The sequence below is a fragment of the Mesoplodon bidens genome (assembly GCF_964165515.1).
Source record: "Mesoplodon bidens genome assembly, chromosome: 4".
NCBI lineage: Eukaryota > Metazoa > Chordata > Mammalia > Artiodactyla > Ziphiidae > Mesoplodon > Mesoplodon bidens.
This window is the reverse complement of record NC_138160.1, coordinates 91,905,928-91,930,180: the sequence shown is the minus strand read 5'-3', so window position 1 is coordinate 91,930,180 and position 24,253 is coordinate 91,905,928. Positions and strand designations below refer to the sequence as shown.

The 24,253-nt window shown below is 34.8% G+C and overlaps 1 protein-coding gene across 1 annotated transcript in view; it reads left to right on the top strand.

Annotated features, from left to right (window-relative positions):
• Positions 1 to 24,253, top strand: part of TMEM232 (transmembrane protein 232) — a gene marked incomplete at its 5' end in the record, with an annotated part of 246,626 nt that overhangs the window by 52,915 nt on the left and 169,458 nt on the right.

The following is a 24,253-nucleotide window of genomic DNA, read 5'->3' as shown; positions in this document are numbered from 1 at the left end:
ATTTTACAAAAAGTTAACATTTTGAAGTGGGAGGTAATTTTAAATTCACTAGGACTTCCTACAAATGTGGGAAGTCTATTTTATAACATGGAAATTTTTGATCAATAATTTAAAAACAACTGAAACGTAAACTAGAGTTGGTTGATGTGTGAATCAAATTATATTCTTTGGAAACAAGAGATGACCTTAGGAAAACTTACGGAATGTATATAAAGTTTGTTTTATTCTTTTCCCCATAAGGCCTTCTCATCCATTGTCTCCATTTTCATCTACCGTCTCCATTTTCATCTACTGTTTCTCTTGTTCTCCCCACAACCCAAGAGCATTTCTCTTTTAATCACTCAGATATTATAGTACATTGTGTCTCAAGACTAAAGGTCATTTCCCTACTATTGTTTATGGGGGAACTATTAGAATAAAATACTTTTGTTTTGAAAAGGGCACTATAGGGACAATATTAATTCAAACGTGTCCTTTAAGGTTAACTAGAACTCTTCTTTATGAATATCATGTAGTCTATTATGTTATTATAGTCTCATGTATATGACTCTCACTTCCATTAAGTTATGAGATAATTGAGATTGGAGAATCATGTCTGAATTATATTTGTATTAACCCAGTATCTACCATATTATTTAGCACACAGTAGGTGGGCGATAATGATAGTGGAGTTATTATGTAGTTAAATCACTGAATTTCAAACATGATAGCAAGATTATTTGAAAGTGTGGAAGGAGGCAAGATACTGCCTTTCCTTAGAACTGTAATTCACTGATTTGGGATAAATTATGCTTGAATATAATTTTAAATAGTAAGACTTTAGTAGCAGATATTAATTTCATTCTCAAAAACTTGCTTGCTATTTTAAAATTACTTGCAATATAGTTTTGGTTTAAACATAGATTGGAACTTATCATTTCGAAGTGCAATTTGCTTGACCTTTGCCCACTTTTCAAGAAGATTATGTTTATTTTTTATTAGTGCCAATTTTAAACAGATTTTTAGTCATTAGCAGATAAATTGTATTTCTCCCATGTTTATAGTATTGATAAAGTGAAGAGGTATTTGCTTCTCTTGCTTTTCACACTTTTTAAAGTATTCAGAATGGTCAGAAGTCTTCCTGTATAGCAGCTCAACATATGATTTTTAATCTGCCACTAAACAGATTCATATAAAAATTGGGGGCCTTCAGTTTTTTGGCCTAGGTGTGTAGAATTAGTTCTTTCTGAAAGAAGACAGAAAGAAGACTGCTTTCTTCAGTGATGGGTCCAGAAGATTATCTTCCATGTGGAGGATCTTTCCTCCTAGAAGCCTCTTGGCCTCCCTCTGGCCATGACCCCTGAGCTCTGGTAAAACCTCACAATGATAGGGTTTCATGTTTCTGTGGACACTCGAATATTTATTCCTTCTCAACAGTCTGATTTTTTTTTCCAGCCAGTTGATGATTTCAGTGCATTTATTTGCTCATTGTTGATCTTTCTTTGAAGTTTCTTATCTTCTCCTAAAGACTTTATTTTTTAACATCTTTACTGGAGTATAATTGCTTTACAATGTTCTGTTAGTTTCTGCTGTATAACAAAGTGAATCAGCTATACATATACATATATCCCCATATCCCCTCCCTCTTGCGTCTCCCTCCCACCCTCCCTATCCCATGGATGCTTTCCTTGATGTTTTTCTATGCTTATACTTGAACTTAGCAATGAAATAGTTAAACAGTATTTTATCAATGTTTTCTCAACCCAAGTGGGAAAATTGATGTTTCTAGCTGTGGAATACCTTTAAAGATTTGATCTGCAGTAAAGAGGAGAGACATATCAAAGTTGTTTCCTCTGCAGTCAAAAGTCAATACATTTTCTTCGACGTTAGCTTCTTGTACAAGCCGTAAATAATGCTAGTGGCATTTGCCTCATTAATAATTCTGAGTCTTTTGAAACTCTCAATACTTAAAGCATCATTGTGAATTCTTGTGGGGAATGTTTAAAGTAAGTTGATTATCCGATGATTGTTTTGCTAAAGATGTCTCAAGAGTGTGAGAAAATTCTGCAGTTTTCTTCATCTCTGTCAGAATCAGAGAAGGTACCTCTACTGGACATAAGCTTTTGGTCTCTTCTTCATGTTCATACAGGATTTTTGGCCTTCCTGTATCAGTCACTACCATGAAAAGCCATTACTTTACATGACTATACACATGCATAGTCAAATATTTCACCAAATGATAGGGCTTAAAATTTTTGTTGATGTGATTTATTATAACTTGATTCTTTTTTTTTTTTTTTTTTTTTTTTGCGGTATGTGGGCCTCTCAATGTTGTGGCCTCTCCTGTTGCGGAGCACAGGCTCCGGACGTGCAGGCTCAGCGGCCATGGCTCATGGGCCCAGCCGCTCCATGGCATGTGGGATCTTCCCGGACTGGGGCACGAACCCGTGTCCCCTGCGTCGGCAGGCGGACTCTCAACCACTGCACCACCAGGGAAGCCCTAACTTGATTCTTTGTAGCATCCCTGGTTGATTTTCCCACACACGGAAAATGACTTTGTCTGGGTTGTCCTGTATGCCTGATCATTGATAATGATCACCACTTCTATCAGACCACTGAAAATAGATGGCTTCAAAAGTAGTGTCATCTGTGCAGGCCTTGTCAACGTGATTACTGGAGAGGATAGGTCCATCTTTTTGGAAAGTGACACAAAGAAACTGGAGTGCTTCTTTATTTAATTGAAAATAATTTTTTTCCTCATAATTTTACCCTTCAAGTAAGTAAATTTTTCATTTAGACTGAAAGAACCAATTCTGGAGTCACACAGATTTGTATTTTGTATCTCAAAATCCTAGGTCAAATTATTTAATCTTGCTGACTTGATTTCTTTACCTGATAATTAAGATAAAAATACTATTCATATCATGGGACTTTTTGTGAGAAAAACTATGGAAACATACACACTTGACATAGTGCCTCATGAATAGTAAAGGTCCAAAAAATATTAATAGATGTTATGGTTGCTAATGTAATTAATATTGTTATAATGAGAGAGACCTCAGTGAGGAAGGGTTTTTTTCTAACACTTATACCTATGTACACTTTGTATCCTGGGGAATCCTATTTTATTTACATATAAAGATATAAATGAAAAACTGAAAAACACTTAAGAATGGTAACAATAGCCTTTACATGAATGAATTAAGCAGTGTTCTTATAGACCATTTTTATATAAAGCCCTTAATATAAAGAAACTCTTATATCATAGTTTTGTGAAGGCAGTGTTATAGGAAACTGAAATAATAACTTCCATGAAGATAATTTCCTGGTGATCTTATTTGATGTAGGAGCAGAACCTGAAGCATTTAGATGAATAGATGGCTACTTAGCATGTACCTTTTTCATTTTAAGGTTTTTTGTCAGACACACTTTTCAGAGAGTCAGATATCTATTAATTCTAGAGTGAGGGCTCTGGCCACTGACGGAAGTGTTGAGTTTTGGTGTTTTGGGTTGAATAGGAATTTCTATATATGCTTATCAATACCAACTATGCATTTAAGATCTGGTTGAAACTCAAAGTGTCTGACCTGTAGCATTGCCTTCGTGGAGGACCATCCTATGCACCTTACTGCTATGGACTGAACTCTACCCCTCAAGCCTCAAAATTCATATGTTTGAAAGCATAACCCCCAAATGTAACTGTATTTGGAGGCAGAACCTACAAGGAGGTAATTAAATGAGGTCACGACGGTGGGGCCCTAATATGATGGAATTAGTGTCCTTGTAAGAAAGACATCAGAGAGCTAACTCTCCACTGTGTAGGGCACAGTGAGAAGGCAGCCATCCCAAAGCCAGGAAGAGAGCCCTCACCACATACACAGTCAGACGGCACCTTAATCTTAGACATCCCAGCCTCCAAAACAGTGAGAAAATAAATTTCTGTTGTTTAAGAACTCCAGTCTATGGTACTTTGTTATGGCAGCCTGAGCCGACTAATACACCTCTCAGTGGTGCTGAGCTGTAGGCAGGTTTGAATATACTCAGGTGCCTAAGTAAATTGTTATCGGAAAAAGGGCTTTGCAGCATATACCTAGAAAAGACAATTTTGAACTGGAAAACTATGAGGGAAGGTGATAAAAATTAATTAAACACACAGAATTTTTGCCTGATCCCTGTTGAAATTATGATTTTGAGACACATTTTGTCCTGATGGGTAACAGGATAATAATAATTAATATTAACACTTACTATGTGTCAGACACTATTCTAGGCATGTAACATGCATCACCTAACTTATTAATCGTTACAACAAGACTACATTGTAGTTATTCATATTATCCCCATTTGATAGATGAGAAAACTGAGGCACTAAGCATTTATTTGTCCAAGGAAATTGAGTTAGTAAATGGTACGTGAGTCTTAACATAGGCAGTTTGACTTCAGAGTCTGCACTAATAACTACCTCATTGTGCTGTGCTAACTAGGTTATTTGACCTTTTGAGTGAAATTTAAAAAAACGCTGTCCATTTGCATGTTGAAGAATCTGAAAAAAGATGACTGAGAAATTCTCTCTGACAGTCTTTGTCCTACAGCGATTCTTATAAAAGCATTTTAGACTTTGTATTACGTGGGTCTTTATTTCCAACATAAATTCCTGGGACTTGTTCAAGAACTTTGGATCGAAAAATCCTAAAAGTGGAGTCTAGGAATCTGTATTATTAAACCACTTCTGACACTATATTTTGAGAAAACATAGCCTATAAATTTCGCTGTAAACAAGGTGGTAAAATGTTGTCCTCATCAGAGGAAAAGGCTTTTCCTACTTGTTACAGACCTTTATGCATCCAGCCAGTTAGTCCTTACAGCAGATGAGATATATATATATATATATATATATATATATATCATTACAAAGAGGGAAACCCAGCTTTGTGTTGTACACTATATTTGAAGTGCTATCTTCTATGTTCCTACTTTGGTTTTCATAGTGATAAAACAATAGTTTTTAACAAGACTTAACTATCTGAAATCTGTGCTGTGAAAATAAAACTTGAAAATGGTCTATTTGGTGAGACACCAGCAGACACTGATTTAGTGTGTCTTGTATAAGAAATAGACAATGAATGGCAGAACCAAAAATATCACAGAATAGTAAAAATCTTGTCAGTCACGTAGTTCTCATCCAGTGCACAAATCTCTTCCAGACCATTTGCAAATAGCGCACAGCCAGCAGAGATATGGAAGTCCCTATTTCCCAAAGCAGGTCATTCCACTTTCGAACACTGTGAAAGATTCTTCCTTATATTATAATGAAATCTGTCTTCCACATTTTCCAAACTTTTGCTTGAGTTTTGCCTCCCAGAAGCAATCACAAAAAGTCTATTCCATTTCCCACATGCAAGCCCTTCAGATACTTGAAGGTAATTGCTTTGGTTCTTTTTCTTCACCTCTTCACTCTACAATCATCGCCCATCTCTTTGCTTACTGCCAAGTTCCTATGGTAACTTTTTGTAATAAATGAAAAACATATTTTCAATATGTTTTATAGTTAAGTTTGCTAAAAGGTTGTAGTGTTGTTAAATTTGTCTGAATTTGTAGTAATTTATCCCAGTGTTATAGTATGATGTGAAGACAGGTGGGAGCCAAGTATTTTTCCATTCACTGTTGTCTATGAATGGAAAAAGTAAATATGACGTTTTTCCTATCATTTTGTTGAGAATTATTTTCTTAAGCTGGTTCTACAATGACGGTAGTGAATGAAATACGTGTCATGGTTGTAAAATAACCTTGTATGTTTCATTTTGATTCATTTTAACTTAGGAAAAAATATTAGCACAGAATAATATTTCCTTTTTAAAAAGTAAATGAAAGTTAATTAGAATCTTAGAACCAATTGAAACTTTTAATGATACTCTATTAAATCTTCAGTATACCTCTTACCTTGGTGAAGGTTATTCATAAAAATATTCAGTAATAAGATTTTGTTTTTATACGTGGAAAGTATTTAACTCCTTTAATAATCCATGTACACGTTAGCCATAGAATTCAGGCAATCCTTATGATTCACAATTCTGTGTGTTGATAAATCTAAAAGTATAGTACTGATTATATTATATATACGTAAGGCCGTTAAACAAATGTATCTTATCTATTTGTCGTTTTCTTCTTTTAAATTTATTTTATTTTATTGTGGGGAAAGCACTTAACATGAGACCTATCTTCTTAAAATTTTATGTGTACAATGTGTTATTGTTGACTATAGGTACAGTGCTGTACACCAGATCTCTGGAGCTTATTCACCTTGCTTGACTGAAACTTTATGCCTGTTGATTGTTAACTCCCCATTTCTCCTTTCCCTTGCCTCCTGGAAACCACAATTTCACTCTTTGATTTTATGAATATGAGTATTTTAGGTACCTCATGTAAGTGAAATCATGCAGTATTTGTCTTTCTGCGACTGACCTACTTTGCTTCGCATAATGTCCCCAAGGTTCATATGCATTGTTACATATGGCAAAACTTCCATCGCTTTTAAGGCTGAATAGTATTCCATTGCAGGAATATACCACATTTTCTTTGTTCACTCATCTCTTGATGGACATTTAGGTTGTTTCTATCTCTTGGTTATTGTGAGCAGTGCTGCACTGAACATAAGAGCTAATATTGCTTTGAAATCCGCCCCTTTGGATATACAGTCACAAGTGGGATTGCTGGATCACATGGTAATTCTATTTTTATCTTTTTGAGGAACCTTCAAACTGTTTTATGTAGTACCTGCACCATGTTGCATTTCCACCAGCAATGTGCAAGGGTTCCAGTTTCTCACCATCTTAGTGAATACTTGCTGTATTTATTTTTTTTGGATAATGGCCATCCTGACAGGTGTGAGGTTATATCTCATTGTGGTTTTGATTTGCATTTCCTTGATGATTCCTCACATTGAACATTTTTTTCATTTACCTGTTGACCGTTTGTACATCTATTCAAGTCCTTTGTTCATGCATTGTTTTCCTGACCTTGGTGAGCATCTTTATGAAAGTTATTCTCAGTTCTCTGTCAGGTAAGTCATATAGTGCTGTCTCATTAGTGTTTGTTTCTGGAGATTTTTCTTGATCTTTTGTTTGGAACATCTTTGCCTGATTGTTCAGTGAAGAGATATATTACCAAGAATTCCTGTTTTCCTTTGACTCTTAATGCAGTTTTGACTGTATGTGATCAACATAGTTATTAATTTCATTATCATGAAAATTATCAGAAATTCTGCAAGTCTTTCAAATGAAATTATATTTTCCTAAGATGTAATGGTGTTCAGGCACTTAAGAAAGGTTGTTATGCAACTTAATGAGAATATCTAATAAATGTAGCTTTTGATATCAATTCATTTGGTAAAGATTTGTATTTTTAGGAAGGTTTAGGCTGCAAGTCACAGAAGACCCAAATCAAGATGGCTTTTAAATATCTTTGTTTTATTTTTCTGAAGAGTTGTACATGTTACATAACTTCCTCCAGGATGCCATGCCTCATCAATCTATAGATTTCAGGTTTATTTATAGTAATCCTTTAGCCAGGGCTGTCCTAAGAGCACTCTAGATAAAGTCTCTTCCTCCTAGTAAATGTAACTAGTCTATTTATCTGAAGATCCCATTGACAAAGGGATTAACCTGGGTCACATGCCTTATTTTTTCTCCCAGAGATGCCTTCCAGTAAAGGGGGTGAGTGGATCATAAGCCACCTGTTCAACTCATACTTCCTTACAAGGGATACAGGGTTTAGGGTTGGTTAATTTAGTGGCTCAAAAACAACACTGAAGGCCCAGGTTCTTTCCAACTTTCTTTTGTACCTCTCTAATTTACCAAATTGTAGCTTGTATTTTTAATAATAGTTATATAGTTCTTTGTTAGGAGTAGATTTGGCTACATGTAATAAAAAATACATTAGATAAAACAAAAGAAAATTTTACTTCTCTCCTACATAAAATAAATCCAGAAATAGGCAGTCTAAGGATGATTTGAGGGTTTAAGAAGTTCTCAGGCAGGTTCACTTTTTTCTGCTGAGTGTGTAGAAGGGAAGAATAATAATATCCATTTTCTACTAAGTCTTCTTAATACAAAATATCATGTAGCTTTCCTGCTGTAAACTTATTGGCTATAATCAAATGGCCACACAAGGGGGAGTTTTTGTTTGTTTTTAGCTAAGTGTCAATGAGCCAAGCTCAAAATAGTGATTCATATTACTAAGGAAGAAGGAGAGAGTAGATAGTGTGAAGAAACTTGCAATCTGAGCAAAGCATATTTTACCAAATTACATTCTCTTTAGGTCATGGAATATACGTATTTTAGTCTTCAGTGCATCATTACATTACCTAATACATTGCCTTGCTCAGAGTAAGCACTCAGTAAGCAAGTGCTGAATACATGAATGGATGAAGGAAAGGAAATGGGCACTCTAATAAGATTTTATTAAGAGATGACATTTTCAATTCAAAATTGTTATTAAACACCATTGTTACACATTGTATATGTAAGTGCTTCATTTATTCTCATTATTTAAAAAGACATATTTAACACCAGTTCTTTTCACTCCAGAAGAGAGAAGTCCATTTGTTTACTCATTATAATGGGAGTATGAACATTCTTTATGTGCATCATTCTATATTAATGACTCATGGAACACCACAGACATTTAAAAACAACTTTGGATAAACCTGGGTACGATTTGGTTAGGGAAAGTAGGACTCAATCTATAGTTTGAAGAATCTATTTTGCTTAAGTCAGAATTTGGAGAAAGGAAGAAGATGGAGGTGGGAAGTAAGGATGGTGGTGCTAAATAAACATCACAAGTTAATAGGCGATTATGGAAACCAGCCTGTCTGATGGATCTTTGGTTCTGGAATCTAAAGTTTGATACATACAATTACAAAATACCTTGGATTTCAAGATGAATCTGTATTTCTTTTTAAACGTTGGAAGCTTTAATAACACTTGACAAAACTTTCATATGGGGAAAATTCATTTGGACATCAGACTAGCCTAGCTAAGTAAACATATTCTACTCTTATTCTGGACTTTTGGAATTCTCTTAGTTAACTGGAGGCAGGGCTTGTTGTGATCATTATAGATTCCTACCTCAAAAATGTCTTCTACATCTGTGACTCTATTTCTGTTTTGTAAATAAGTTCATTTGCACCATTTTTTAAGATTCCATGTATAAGCAATATCATAGGATATTTGTCTTTCTCTGTCTGACTTGCTTCACTCAGTATGACAATCTTTAGGTCCCTCCATGTTGCTGCAAATGACATTATTTCATTCTTTTTTATGGCTGAGTAATAACCCATCGTATATATGTACCACATCTTCTTTATTCATTCCTCTGTCGATGGACATTTAAGTTACTTCCATGTCCTGGCTATTGTAAATAGTGCTGCAATGAACATTGAGGTACATGTATCTTTTTGAATTATGGTTTTCTCCAAATATATGCCCAGGAATGGGATTGCAGGATATATGGTAGCTCTATTTTTAGTTTTTTAGGGAACCTCCATACTGTTCTCCATAATGGTTGTACCAATTTACATTTCCACCAACAGTGTAGGAAGGTTTATTTTTCTCCACATCCTCTCCAGCATTTTGTTTGTTTGTTTGTTTTTTGTGGTACGTGGGCCTCTCACTGCTGTGGCCTCTCCTACCGCAGAGCACAGGCTCAGGACGCACAGGCTCAGCGGCCATGGCTCACGGGCCCAACTGCTCCGCGGCACGCGGGATCCTCCCGGACCGGGGCACGAACCCGTGTCCCCTGCATCGACAGGTGGACTGTCAACCGCTGCGCCACCAGGGAAGCCCTCCAGCATTTATTTTTAGTAGATTTTTTTGATGATGGCCATTCTGACAGGTGTGAGGTGATATTTCATTGTAGTTTTATTCGCATTTCTCCAATAATTAGTGACGGTGAGCATCTTTTCATGGGCCTCTTGGCCATATGTCTGTCTTCTTTGGAGAACTGTCTGTTTAGATCTTCCGCCCATTTTTTGATTGGGTTGTTTGTTTTTTTTGATAATGAGCTGCATGTGCTGTTTGTATATCTTGGAGATTAGTCTCTTGTCAGTCACTTCATTTGCAAATATTTTCTCATATTCTGTGGGTTGTCTTTTCATTTTGTTTATGGTTTCCTTTGTTGTGCAAAAGCTTTCACGTTTAATTAGGTCCAATTTGTTTATTTTTGCTTTTATTTTCATTACTCAACATTTTAAATCAACTTTACTCCAATAAAAATTTTAAAAAAGATAGGAAGAGATTTTTCAGGAGTTTGGCAAATACGTTACTAATTAAAGGGATGCAATATGTATTTTTAAAGCATTGTTGGTTGTGGAAAAACAATATATACTCATTGTAAGAAAAATTTTAAACAAAGAAATGTATCCCCCCAAAAAAGCTATAAAATAAAATTATGCAACAAAGAGCTAAAAAAAAAGTCATCAACTTATGTGTAGAAAAATATTCTTCAATTTCCCTATAAGCAGAGGTTTATTTAGAGAGAAACCATTGACATTTAATTTGCAGGGCCTTTCACCACATAAGACCCTTCTAAAATCTTAGGAAGGGCAGTAGAAATATCTTCTCATGGAAAAAAATGTCTTCCTAACCTGAGAAAATAAGATTTTTTTAATAGTTTTTGTAAAAGAAGTCTTCATAATTATATAAGCTTTAGCTCTTATAAAATCTAATTCTGCCCCACCCACAGGTTGAACTACCTTAGAAACTAGCAACTTATAACCCCGTACATATTAACATTGTTCTTTATATCCAGTAAGCATTCTAAGAAGTTTATGTTATTGAATTAAATTAAATATCTGACAGCCTTTCAGCTAACTGAGAAAAAACTTTCAATGTGCTGAGGATAATTATAGTTAGAACAGTTGTAACTAGAGTTGAGGAGTAATTTAATAAAGTTATTATTGAAATGATTTCTGAATCATAATGAATATATGTTTCCCTAGGAGGGTATTAATGTGGTTGCTGGACCCAAACCTTGTCATTAAAAATGATTTATTCTGGATACCCTCACAACAGCTTTCAGGGAAAAGTAATAAAATATTAATGCAAAATACTAATATTAATTAAAATACTAATACAAGGAATATTTACTTTTTATACAACTTTTACTTACAATGATAAATATGAAAGGACTCTTGTCCTGTTGCCACAGTTCAGTGTTCTCTTTACCTACCTGAATGCACATACACACTCAAAACATATCTAGCATTAGATATATGATTAGAGTGTGCTGGACAAATTAAACTCACAATACTATATTTAGGAAAATTTTGGGGAGTAGTTTCTATAATTCAAAATGTATTTACTCCCAATTCCCAGACTTGGTGATGAGAGTATTAAAAATAGACCACTCTATCTTATGAATGAAGGTACATGTATGAATCCTAAATAAAATACTAATAGATCAAATTCAGCAGTGTGTTAAAAGAATAATATACCATATTAGTAGTGTTTATTCTAGGAATCCAAGGAGAGTACAATATTAGGAAATCTAAATCTCTCATAATTGACTAAGGAAAAAGGAGTTATTCTGAACAGATACCAAAATGGAACTGATTAAACTAAAAACTCATGCCTGATTTAAAAAAAAAAGATAGAGCAAAACAGATTAGAACTATAAGGGCACTTTCTTAAATTGGTAAGTATCTATTAAACCAAAATCATCCCCTTAGGTTTTCATTCTTAAGAAACTAAAGGTGATCCTATTTAAGGTAAGTAAAAGGCCACAATTTCTACATTATTTGCTGAGAGTTTACCACATTCTGGATGTCCTAGCCAATATGAAAAGACAAGAAAAAGGAAAGAAAAACAGGTATAATATTGGAATAGCATTTGTGGGTGATCTGAATGTCTATTTTGAATATCCAGGGGTATGAAAATCGTATTAGTACTAATTAAAGTGGTTAGTTACAAGAAACATATTACTGTCAATAACTTTCCTACATTACAGCAGTAACTAAATAGAAAAAATAATGCACAAAGAACAACTAACTGGCAACAGCATTAAAACAGCAAAATTCCAAGGAATGTGTGCTATATAAAGAACAAAACTCATAAAACTTTATAAAGACATACTCATAAAACATTCAGGTCTTCAAAGAGGACTTGAAATAAGTGAGTATGAACCTTGGTATTGTAAAGATGTAGATTCTCCCTAAATTAATCTATAAATTAAATGTAATTCCAATAAAATTTCAAAAGAATAGAAGTGGCCAGTTAATTCTATAGACAATCTGGAAGAAAATAGTCAAGAAAACAGAAAAAATAATGGGCAGTTTCTTAACCATAAAATAACAATAATTCTATCTGCATTATACTAATAAAATAATCTATTACCCTATCAGGATTAATAGGTTTTCATAACAGAGTATAAAATATCTATATATCTGTATTTGTATCTATGAATATGGTGATCACATTTTGCTGTATTTTTTGATGTATAAAATGCAGTAGTATACAAGATGTCTTAATTTTATGACTTTTTGAAAATATTAAGTAGTTTTGTTATAGAAGCATATACTAAAAATTATTTTAAAGTGTCCCTTTATAATTAAACCTATTATTTTGTATATTTAATTAGATTGTATTATATGCTGGAATCAATAGGAAATCATAAAAACTGGAGATATAGTCATATTCTGCTGGAAATTATGACGTACATTAAAAGCAAATAATGGTTCTGCAATTTAGTGAACACTGAAAACTAACAAGCAAACCAAAAAATTCTTAAAAAGATGAATAAATTCTTGAATAACAAACCACAGTACAAAGTGTACAGCAAAATGGTCCTTTCAAATGAATTTCAATATCATTCTTATTCTTTGGGAAAAGTATCATGTTGAATGTTAGTACACAGCCAAATTCAGGAGAAAAAAGAGATTCTATTAGGAAGTTGCATTTCAAAAACTTCATATTGGCAAAATGGTTTGCAGCCTATGGTACTTATAATAGTTTTAATTTTTATCCTCAAATCCCAGAGGATCATTATTTTCAGAGTTAGGTAAATCATAATTCCAAAATTGGAAAACCCTTCATCCGTGCAACAATCCAAACTGTCTTCATTGGTGACATTCACTGTTTCAGGACCTGGGTCACCAGAGTCACCACATTGTCCTGGTGTTATTAAGGACATCTCTAATTCCATTTTAAAAATGATTCTATAACGCTTTTTTGTTTTACTCAACTCTGACATTTAACACACTCCAACTTTAGTAGTATTTTAGGTCTCATCCTTTATAACTCTCACTTTAAAATATGGAGGTAGCATTTATTTGTCTCACTCATCCTCCTTCAAATGCGTTATTGATTGACACATCTAAGGGTAGAAGTTTGCTGGTTAGTTTTGTGGGTAGTAATTCTCTTCTTAACAATTTCTATCATATGATGCCAGGTTTCTTTAATAGCCGGATGCTTGGACAACACTTGTGTCATCATAATTTCATTCCTTCCTCATTCATCCAATGTTTGCATTAGACTTGGGTAAACAGATACCACTTATCAGGATGTAAACTATTTATGGTTTTATCATCTTACTTAATGAGGAACAGAGAGACTTTTATTGCTCAAAGATATGTCATCAAGAACCTGTCTCTTTACATCTTTATATTCTGACAGCTCAGGATGTTGGATTTTCATTCCTGTGCTTGTTGCCTCATTATTAAAAGATGACTTTTGGGCTCCAGACATCACAGACCCATAGAGAATTGCAAAGCAAGAAGAAAGAGAAGGGGTGATACTGACTCTCTTCTAAAGTCTATCTGCCTTATTATAAACAATTTCCCAGAAGGACTTCAGAAGACTAGCCCGCATGTGAAATTGTCAGGACTGGATACACTGGTCACTACTAGCTACAAGGAAGGCTGGAGAAGTAAATGTCTGGTGGAGAGGGAGGCATTTATGATAGCCCATGAGAATTCACTCCTAGGATCTGAGTACAAAATAGGATTGTATTTTCAAGGAAGGGGCAGGGTATGGCAGGTAGGTAGGCAACTATCTAATGACTTTCTCTCAGGAAATAGAAAAGATGGCAAGTTTGTGCCATCAGCACAGCATACTAACACAACTTAGTAATGCATTTTATCATCTGTAAGTTTTAATAGTCACAGTGTTAGCAATTTGAATAGTCATAGTATCTACTCACTTTAAGTTTACCGTCTTGTTTGATAACATATCCAATGTCAGAAGGGCTTTGTATTTGCTTGATATGTATGAAAGTTGAAGATTAGTTTGTTTCACATCATTGGTCAAAAACCTGTAAAATATATTATATTCATATTCACCTGGTATCTTTCATGCTATTTTTGTTTTGACCCAAATATGTAGTACATATATTCTTTTTTTTTTTTTTTTTTTTTTTTTTTTGCGGTACACGGGCCTCTCGCTGTTGTGGCCTCTACCGTTGCGGAGCACAGGCTCCGGACGCACAGGCTCAGCGGCCATGACTCACGGGCTCAGCCGCTCCGCGGTATGTGGGATCTTCCCGGACCGGGGCACGAACCCATGTTCCCTGCATCGGCAGGCAGACTCTCAACCACTGCGCCACCAGGGAAGCCCCTATATTCTTAATAAATATGAAACCCCTTTCTTTATGTTGATTCTCTAAAATGACTGATAACTTCTATCCTTGTTATCATTTAAAACTGGGGAGTTGTCTTTTTTTGGGGGGGGGTACTTCATTTACTTTAGTTACATGTCTCTAATACCATATTTTCAATTTCTCTTTTTATGATAACTTTACAATTTTACCATTGAGATTGTTTTGCTTTTTCATTTGCTCCAAATTCTTATTTTCTTGGTTGGTTTTTGGAAAAAATATCACTCAGAAGCTCAATAACTGTATCCTTTGAGGGAATGGTATAACGTTAGAATTGATCCTAATGCTTCTGAGCCTTGGACAATAGTAGTGATAAATCTAAACCTAAAAATTTATGAGGAGTAACATAAATTCTACTTCTACCTATGTGGCTTATGACTTACTATTTTTGCTAACCAGGTCTACCAATAGGATGTGAAAGTCTTTCCTTGTTGGACAATTTTGTGTTGCTATGCTCTATCTTTAATGGAATCATTGCTAAGCATCTCTGGCTTTTGGCTATCTGTGTCTGATTCATATCAAGAATGTTTTGGATGTAAAAAAATCTTGGTATACATTTGGGTAAGTGTGTGTGTGTGTGTGTGTGTGTGTGTATGTAAATATGATGTCTATGCTGACATTTAGTTTTTTACCATTTGAAATGCTATATTTTATTTTATTTTTTTAATTAAAAAATTTTTATTTTATATTGAAGGATAGTTGGTTAACAATGTTGTGATAGTTTCAGGTGTACAGCAAAGTGATTCAGTTATACATAGAACTTTTTAATGGCTGAGTAATATTCCATTGTATACATGTACCACATCTTCTATATCCATTCACCTGTTGATGGACATTTAGGTTGCTTCCATATCTTGGCTATTATAAACAAAGCTGCAGTGAGTATTGGGGTGCATGTATCCTTTTGAACCATGTATTTCCTCTGGATATATGCCCAGGAGTGGGATTGCTGGATCATATGATAGCTCTATTTTTAGTTTCTTAAGGAACCTCTATACTCTTCTCCATAGTGGCTGTACCATGCTGACATTTGCTAAGGAGGGAAAGAATGGATTATCAACAAATTATGTTTTGATAAATAATTTACAGTTGGATTCTTAAAAGTTAAGTACCACACACCATAACCACACATAAGTTCAAAAAATAATTTTCATATGAATTAAAACCTTTAAAATAACTAGAAGAAAATATAGCATAGTCCTTTTATAACTTTAAAGTGGGAAAATGTTACATAAACAACAGAAAAATCATAAAAGTCATTGGAAGATAACTACATAAAAATGTACAACATATGTGCAGAAAAATGAGAAAAAGTTAAAAATCCAAGTAAAAGTTTGGAAACATATATATACATATATGAAATAGAGATAATAAAAAGAAATATCACTTTTATTATTGTTGCCATCCTCAGTTTTCAGTGGTTTCAGAACTTGTTAGATGGCTGCATTTGGACCAACACTAAATCTGAACTTGACTGTATTTCTTCCTCTTCACTGACCACCTTCCCTTGTGATTAGCCTGTAAATCCATGGTCTGGAACATCAAACATAGTTTCCTAAAGCTAGAAAAGTTCTCTGAGAAAATGTCTGTACCATCCAGTCTGAAATCACTTGGTCAAATCTCTAGGATGCAGCAGGATACTTTCCTTTCTTTTTTCACATTAGTACTTCATGGTGGGAGTGAGTAGGGTTTAGAACTGGACATGCTGCCAGGAAATTGGCCCTGAGCCTGGACCTCAGAGACTGCACAGAATGGGGTGAGGAACTGCTGCGGGCACTCTTTCCTCCTTTCCATTTACTACAGCCATTGGCCGAGCTGCTGCAGGAGAGGAAATAGTTTCTGCCTAAAATGTGTGAGAAGAACTGGAAGTTTGAAATATGAGGTACAGGACAAAGGGTCCCTGTGGTCAAATATTCCGAGGCTGCCCACTTGTACTTCCATTTTGCAAACCTCAGATAGGAGCTGTATTTTGTGATCTAAGATTACACTCAATAAACATGGAGAAAGCTAACCATTTTCTTACTTATCAACACTGCCTCCTACAATCAAAGCTTAATCTGTAGGGACCACAGAAAATAGTTATTAATTGTGGAGGTGAGACCTCAACCTCTAAATTTACATGAGAATCTTCATAAAACCCCAAATAAACAGGATAAAGCATTATCATAATTTTTGAAATTTAAAAAGTATTGCTACTCTTCTCAGGAAGTTTTGCTTTCATTGCTACAAATTAATCTTCATTTAGTTCTGTATATGTTTAAACTAAGATTCCTACTATCACATTCTCTTTATTCCCTGGTATGGTTGCTGCTGTTCCTTTTGATTGTGGCAGGCTAAAACACAAGCTGGACTTTTCAGTCAAAAGCTTTTGACCATGTAGAAGTCTTTTCCTATCCAAATAAAGGTGCTAAGAAGCTCATGGAAACATCCTTCACATTTTTAAATCATAAATACAAAGATGTATCCAGTTTGATCCAGTGGTCTAAAATCCATCTGTAGCTGAACATAGTGGCAAAAGACTCATGAGCTAGAAATCCTGCAGTATTTCCAGAAGTGTTCATGGTGCTGAAGTATATTCTAAAGTGACGTCTTAAAAATCAATTTTTGTAATAATATATCTTAGCAGAGGAGAAAGAAATAAGATTTTGCCTCCTTATCCAAATTAATTAAGAAGCAAATGTGCATACATTCACAAAAATAACTTACTAGGTACTTGTAACTTTCTGTTATACAAGTCAGAATTACATTAAGATCCTCTAGACTGCTTCAGATTGATTTTTTTCTGTCATTTAATCTGGTCCAGAAATGAATACTAATTCTCTAGAGTCACTTTCTTCTTCACCTCTCACATCCATCAAGAGTAACCTGATAATATGTTCATGGGTACAGAAATCTCTGATTTAGTCTGACACATTATTTCTGTGTTTGGTCCAGGTGTTTCTTAAGGTTTGGGGTGAATAGTTATTTCATTAAAGATATCTGAAGTAGCTACTTACTGGAAGGAATAATAGAAGGTCCCCATATGGGGTGAAGGGTGAGAGATTTAGGTAAGAAGAGGAGGGAAAACAGCAACAAAATTGTTCAGTTGTAGATGAATAAATGTTCACTGGACTGGACTTGGTGTCAGAAATTTGGGGTGACTCAGCTTAGTTGTCAAGTTCTGGATGATGTTAGGCAACTTGATTTACATCTCAGAATTTTAGTGTCCTCAAGATTATGGATTCTAAGAGTTTTTGCATGTAATATGCTTGTAAACATTGTTTTTATTGCTTTCTTAATTTCCAAAAAGATCTTTGTTATTTTCTTTTTCTTGTTTTGTTGCCTTCGGATACAAAAATCTATGAGGATTAACTACTTCCATAGAGATAGTCTATATATCTCGGTGGTATTAATGTAGTTTAATGAAATTTAAAAAGATTCCAAGAATCAGAAGTCTGATATTTCTTTATTTATATGAATAATTGATGTTCTTGGAAAGCAGATAAATTACTTTCTCCTTTGGTTCCCAGTTGTAACTCCAGCAGATAATTATTTTTAATTAAAAGATTTCCATAATTGACTATAGAAAAAGGTCATAAAATTTAAGCAAGACAGGTTCTAATAAGTTCTTTAAATATTTGTCAACATTTTGGCATCCTACTTGCCATTACATTTCAATTAACTGTCATACGTTAATAAAAGAATCAGCTGACTTTTGCTTTTGCTTTATGTTTTCTGTCATACCTGCAACAGAAAAGGGCATATTAGTAATACTTTGGTTCTCTTTGCTTTATTCTGGTGGATACTGGTTTAAAATGTATAATGATCAAATATGATTATACAAAATAACTCTCTGATCAATACTTATTTATTTATTATAAACTGGTTTTCCCATTTATTACTTGAGGGACTTGTGGTAGATGTGCTGCAGAACATGCACAATTAAATACATCCTGACTTTCTATTATTCCATGTTGTATTACAGCCTCTGTGCTTATAGGTCACTTATACGTTTTTTTAAATTTTTATTTGATATTGGAGTATAGTTGATTTAAATTGTTGTATTACTTTCAGGTGTACAGCAAAGTGATTCAATTATACATTTATCTATTCTTTTTAAAGTTCTTTTCCCATTTAGGTTATTACAGAATACTGAGCAGAGTTCCCTGTGCTATACAGTAGGTCTTTGTTGATTATCTTTTTAAATATAGCAGTGTGTACATGTCAGGTCCAAACTCCCAATCTATCCCTCCACCCTGCTGTTCCCCCGGTAACCATAAGTTCATTCTGTGAGTCTGTTTTGTAAATAAGTTCATTTGTATCATTTTTTTTAGATTCCACATATAAGTCATATCATATGATATTTGTCTTTCTCTGTCTTACTTCACTTAGTATGATAAGCTCCAGGTCTATCCATGTTGCTGCAAATGACATTATATCATTCTTTTTAATGGTTGAGTAATATTCCGTTGTATATATGTACCACATCTTCTTTATCCATTCATCTGTTGATGGACATTTAGGTTGCTTCCATGTCTTGGCTATTGTAAACAATTCTGTAATGAACATTGGGGTGCATGTATCCTTTGAAACCATGTTTTTCTCCAGATATGTGTCCAGGAATGGGATTGCAGGATCATATGGTAGCTCTAGTTTCATTTTTAGTTTTTTAGATTACATGAGCTGTTTATATATTTTGGAGATTAATCCCTTGTCAGTTGCATCATTTGCAATTATTTTCTTCCATTCTGTGGGTTGTCTTGTCATTTTGTTTATGGTTTCCTTTGCTGTGCAAATGCTTTTGAGTTTAATCAGGTCCCATTTGTTTATGTTTCTTTTTATTTCCATTACTCTGGGAGATGGATTGAAAAAGATACTGCTGCAATTTATGTCAAGGAGTGTTCTGCCTATATTTTCCTCTAAGAGTTTTAAAGTATCCAGTCTTATATTTAGGTCTTTAACCATTTTGAGCTTATTTTTGTGTATGGTGTTAAAGGATGTTTTAATTTTACTTTTTTTAAATGTAGCTGTCCAGTTTTCCCAGCACCATTTATTGAAGAGACTGTCTTTACTCCATTTTATATTTTTGCCTCCTTTGTTGCAGATTAATTGACCATAGGTGCATGAGTTTATTTCTGGGCTTTCTATCCTGTTCCATTGACCTATATTTCTGTTTTTGTTCCAGTACCATACTGTTTTGATGACTGTAGCTTTGTAGTATAGTCTGAAGTCAGGGAGCCTAATTCCTCCAGCTCCATTTTTCTTTCTCAAGATTGCTTTGGCTATTCAGGGTTTTTTTTTTTTGTCTCCATACAAATTTAAAAAATTTTTGTTCTACTTCTGTGAAGAATGCCATTGGTAATTTGATAGGGATTGTATTTAATCTGTAGATTGCCTTTGGTAGTATAGTCATTTTGACAGTATTGATTCTTCTAATCCAAGAACATGGTATATCTTCTTATCTGTTTTATCTTCAGTTTCTTTTATCAGTGTCTTATAGTTTTCGGAATACAGGTCTTTTGTCTCCTTAGGTAGGTTTATTCCTAGGTATTTTATTTTTTCTGATGTGATTGTTTCTCTAATTTCTAAATGGGATTGTTTCTTAAATTTTGCTTTCTGATTTCATTTTTAGTGTATAGAAATGTACTGTGTATTAATTTTGTGTATTAATATTGTATCCTGCAACTTTACTGAATTCATCAATAAGCTCTAGTATCAATAGATTACTGATAGCATCTTTAGGATTTTCTTTATATAGTATCATGTCATTTGAAGACAGTTTTACTTCTTCTTTCCCAATTTGGATCCCTCTTATTTCTTTTTCTTCTCTGATTGCTATGGATAGGACTTCCAACTATGTTACATAAAAGTGGTGAGAGTGGGCATCCTTGTATTGTTCCTGATCTTAGAGAGAAAGCTTTCAGCTTTTCACCATTGAAGATGATATTAGCTGTGGGTTTGTCATATATGGCCTTTATTACATTGAGGTAAGTTCCTTTTATGCCTACTTTCTGGAGAGTTTTTATTGTAAATGGGTGTTGAATTTTATCAAAAGCATCTTCTGCATCTGTTGAGATCATATGGTTTTTATTCTTCAATTTGTTGATGTGGTGTATCACATTGATTGATTTGCACATATTGGAGAATCCTTGCATCCCTGGCATAAATCCCACTTGATCATGGTGTATGATCCTTTTTATGTATTGTTGGAGTTGGATTGCTTGTATTTTGCTGAGGACTTTTGCATCTTATGGTCATTAGTGATACTGGCCTGTAATTTTCTCTTTTTTTTGTGGTATCTTTGTCTGATTTTGGTATCAGGGTGATGGTGGCCTTGTAGAATGAGTTTGGGAGTATTCCTTCCTCTGGAATTTTTTAGAAGAGTTTCAGAAGGATAGATGTTAATTTTTTTCTAAATGTTTGATAGAATTCACCTGTGAAGCCATCCGTTTGTAAACTTTTGGTTGTTGGGAGTTTTTAATCACTGTTTCATTTTCAGTACTTGTGATTCGTCTGTTCATTTCTTCCTGGCTCAGCCTTGGAAGGTTATACCTTTCTAGGAATTTGTCCAATTCTTCTAGGTTGTCCATTTTCTTGGCATATTGTTGCTTGTAGTAGGATCTCTCATGATCCTTTGTATTTTTGTGGTGTCTGTTGTAACTTCTCCTTTTTCATTTCTAATTTTATTAATTTGAGTCCTCTCCCTTTTTTTCTTGATGAGTCTGGTTAAAGGTTTATCCATTTTGTTTATCTTTTCCAAGAACCAGCTTTTAGTTTCATTGATCTATTCTATTGTTTTCTTCATCTCTATTTCATTTATTTTTCCTCTGATCTTTATGATTTCTTTCCTTCTACTAACTTTGGGTTTTGTTTGTTCTTCTTTCTCTTGTTGCTTTAGGTGTAAAGTTAGGTTGTTTATTTGAGATTTTTCCTGTTTCCTGAGGTAAGATTTTATTGTTATAAACTTCCCTCTTAGAACTGCTCTTGCTGCATCCCATAGGTTTTGGATCATCGTGCTTTTGTTTTCCCTTGTCTCTAGGTATTTTTTGATTTCCTCTTTCATCTCGTCAGTGATCAACTGGTTGTTTAGTAACATATTGTTTAGCCTCCATATGTTTATGTTTTTTACAGTTTTTTTTTCTTGTAGTTGATTTCTAATCTCATAACATTGTGGTTGGAAAAGATGCTTGATATGATTTCAATTTTCTTAAATTTACCAAGGCTCGATTTGTGGCCCAGCATGTGATCACTCCTGGAGAATGTTCCATGTGCCCTTGAAAAGGATGTGTATTCTGATGCTTTGGGATGGAAGGCTTGGCTCCATAAATATCAATTAGGTCCATTTGGTCTAATGTGTCATTTAAGGCCTGTATTTCCTTACTGATTTTCTATCAGTATGATCTGTCAATCGACAAAAGTGGGGTGTTAAAGTCCCCCACTATTATAGTGTTACTGTCGATTTCTCCTTTTATGGCTGTTAGTATTTGCCTTATATATTGAGGTGCTCTTATGTCGGGTGTGTATATATTTACAATTGTTATATCTTCTTGGATTGATCATTATGCAGTGTCCTTCTTTGTTCTTGTAACAGTCATATTCTGAAAGTCTATTTTTTCTGATATGAGTATTTCTACTCCAGCTTTCTTTTGATTTCCATTTGCATGGGATACCTTTCTCTATCCCCTGACTTTCCATCTGTATGTGTCTATAGATCTGAAGTGGATCTCTTGTAAACAGCATATATACATGTCTTGTTTTTGTATCCATTCAGCTAGTCTATGTCTTTTGGTTGGAGCATTTAATCTGTTTATGTTTAAGTTTATTATCAATATGTATGTTCTTATTGCCATTTTGTTAGTTGTTTTGGATTTGTTTTTGTAGGTCTTTCTTCCCTTCCTCTTTTGTTCTCTTGTCTTCTGATTTCATGACTAACTTTATTGGTGTGTGTATCTATTGTAGATTTTCGGTTCACTGTTACCATGAGGTTTTGATACAGCAGTCTATATATAAACAAGATCATTCTAAGTTTCTGGTCTGTTAATTTCTAATTCATTTCCAGTATCCTACATTGGTACTCTCCTCACAATTCCTGGTTTTGATATTATATTTGTGTGTAGATGATTTCCTACCTTTAGTGTATGTTTGCCTTTACCAGTGAGCTTTTTCATTTGTAATTTTCTTCTTTCTAGTTGTGGCTTTTTCTTTTCTGCCTAGAGAAGTTTCTTTAGCATTTGTTGCAAAGCTGGTTGGGTGGTACTGAATTCTCTTAGCTTTTGCTTGTCTGTAAAGTTTTGATTTCTCCATTGAATCTGAATGAGAGCCTTTCTGGGTAGAGTATTCTTGGTTGTAGGTTCTTCCCTTTCATCACTCTAAGTATATTATGCCACTCCCTTCTGTCCTGCAGAGGTTCTGTTGAGAAATTAGCTGGTAACCTTATGGGAATTCCCTAGTATGTTATTTGTTTCTTTGCCCTTGCTGCTTTTAATATTTTTTCTTTGTCTTTAATTTTTGCCAGTTTGATTTTCATGTATCTCATAATGTTCCTCCTTGGGTTTATCCTGCCTGGGACTCTGCACTTCCTGGACTTGGGTGATTGTTTCCTTTCCCATGTTAGGGAAATTTTCAGCTATTATCTCTTCAAATACTTTCTCAGGTTTTTTTCTCTCTCTCTTCTTCTGAGACCCCTGTAATGCAAATGTTGGTGCATTTAATATTGTCCCAGAGGTCTCTTATGCTGTCCTCATTTCTTTTCATTCTTTTTTCTTTATTCTGTTCTGTGGCAGTGATTTCCACCATTCTGTCTTCCAGCACACATATCTGTTCTTCTGCCTCAGTTATTCTGCTATTGATTCTTTCTAGTGTATTTTTCATTTCAGTTAGTGTATTGTTTATCTGTTTACTTGTTCTTTAACTTTTCTAGTTTTTTTTTTTTTTTTTTTTTTTTGCAGTACGTGGGCCTCTCACTGTTGTGGCCTCTCCCGTTGCGGAGCACAGGCTCTGGATGCGCAGGCTCAGCAGCCATGGCTTATGGGCCTAGCCGCTCTGGGGTATGTGGGATCCTCCCGGACCGGGGCATGAACCCGTGTCCCCTGCATTGGCAGGCGGACTCTCAACCACTGCACCACCAGGGAAGCCCCTCTTCTAGGTTTTTGTTAAACATTTCTTGCATCTTCTCAATCTTTGCCTCCATTCTTTTTCTGAGGTCCTGGACCATCTTCACTATTATTACTCTGAATTCTTTCTCCAGTAGATTGCCTATCTCCTCTTCACTTAGTTGTTCCTGTGGCATTTTATCTTATTCCTTCATCTGGGACATATTCCTCTGCCATCTCATTTTGTCTGACTTTGTGATCGCAGTTTCCGTTCAGCAGGCTAAAGGGTTTTAGTTCTTCTTGCTTCTGCTGTCTGCCTCCTGGTGGATGAGGCTGTCTAAGAGGCTTGTGCAGCCTTCCTGGTGGGAGAGACTGGTCCCTGCCCACTGGTGGGTGGAGCTGGGTCCCTCTGTTGGGCATGGCTGTGTTAAGGGTTGTGTTTACTGGACAGCTGTGTTCTCAGGAAGACTGTAAGTATCCTGTCTCCTGATGAGTGGGCTGTGTTCCTGCCATGTTGGCTGTTTGTCCTGAGGTGTCCCAGCACTGGAGCCTACAGC